A 1707-nucleotide genomic window follows, 5' to 3' on the forward strand; every position below is an offset into this window, starting at 1 on the left:
AATATTGATCTTCCATTATTACTTTTAGTGATAATATTGATATAACAAATGATCTGTATCCACGTCTCATGAAAATGACACTGTACCGTTATATCGGAGATCGTTCGAGATAAACCAGGGACTGGTTTAGCACAGTGGGCTAAACAACTGGCTTTTAATGCATAAGAAGGCCAGCAGCGCGGGTTCAATCCCGTAACTGCCACCCTGAACAGGTGCCAGAATGTGGCGACTAGGGGCTTTTCACAGTAACTTTATTGAAGCTTACTTGTGACAAGAAGCGATTATTATTATGTATTTTGCACTAAGAAAGTTGCAAAAAAAGTGCAAATCGATTACATCCACATTGATTGCTGAATCTATACCTAATTATTACTTTACAGATGAAAAGCTGTTATCACAAGTTGATCCAACGTTCCATGATACGGAGGGAGGACGAATTGTGGAAAATTATCCCACCTGCCCTCTCGTGTATCACTGTTGGATTGGACATGTTTATCTGGGACTTGAGGTCAATGTGAGTGTGACTGCTTCTGTTCTCTGTGACGGTGGAGTTGATGTTGTGTCTGTGTCTCTGCAATGTTGGATTAATATTGTACTTACTGTCAGTTAGAAGGAGACGGCAGCACATGAGGAATCATCATCTTGTTCTTGGAACTCATTTCTTCATCTGTTGAACTAGGGGGAAGAAAGCATATCTCTTGTAAATCGGGGTCAGATGAGGCCAATGATAGATCAATCTATTCTTTCAACTGATAATCACAGAATTTATAGGGCAAAAGGAGGCCATTCGGTCCATCGAGCCCATCTTTGTAAAGAGCGTTCCACGCCTCCACCCGTACCCAGTAACCCCACCTAACCATGTCAAATGGAATGAAAATCGCTTCTTGTCACAAGTCGGCTTCAAATGAAGTTACTGTGAAAAGCCCCTAGTCGCCACATTCCAGCACCTGTTCGGGGAGGCTGGTACGGGAAGTGAACTGTGCTGCTGGCCTGCACTTGGTCTGCTTTAAAAGCCAGCGATTTAGCCCAGTGTGCTAAACCAGCCCATGTGCGCTGTTGGACAGTGTTGGACACTAAGTGCAATTTATCATGGCCATTCCACCTAACCCGCACATCTGACTGTGGGAGGAAACTGGAGCACCCGGAGGAAACCCACGCAGATACGGGGAGAACGTGCAGACTCCGCACAGACAGTGACCAAGCCGGGATTCGAACCTGGGACCCTAGAGCTGTTAAGCAACCGTGCTAACCACGATGCCACCGTGCTGCCCCCAATCAGTAAAAGAAATAAAATACTCTCCAAATCCTAACCCAGAATCAGACAATAAGCCAGGCCCAGAAAGAGCTCTCCCTCCACGCCCCCCCACCCACTCCAAGTCCCGGAACAAGATCGTGCTCCGCTGCGCCTCTTGCAAACTGCCCCCGATTCTCCCTGAACTCCCCCCGAGTCAGTAATGATCTCTGAGCCTCTTTGCTCACACTCCCAGATGGAGGTGCTGCTGCAATGAGAACGCTGTTTCCTCGCTGACCTGGTCCCTGACATTGACATTTCCTTCAGTTTCAACAAACCGTTTCCACTCAGTGACCAAATGGAGAGTGTGTGGAGGAGCGGCTGCGCATGCGCTCCCAATCTCAGAATGACGACCAGCAGGGGCGAGGTTACACCGGGCATGCGCACATCCCCGCCGCAATTCAGCATTGAGAATC

This window comes from Scyliorhinus torazame, chromosome 24 (assembly GCF_047496885.1).
Source record: "Scyliorhinus torazame isolate Kashiwa2021f chromosome 24, sScyTor2.1, whole genome shotgun sequence".
In the NCBI taxonomy this organism is placed as follows: Eukaryota; Metazoa; Chordata; class Chondrichthyes; order Carcharhiniformes; family Scyliorhinidae; genus Scyliorhinus; species Scyliorhinus torazame.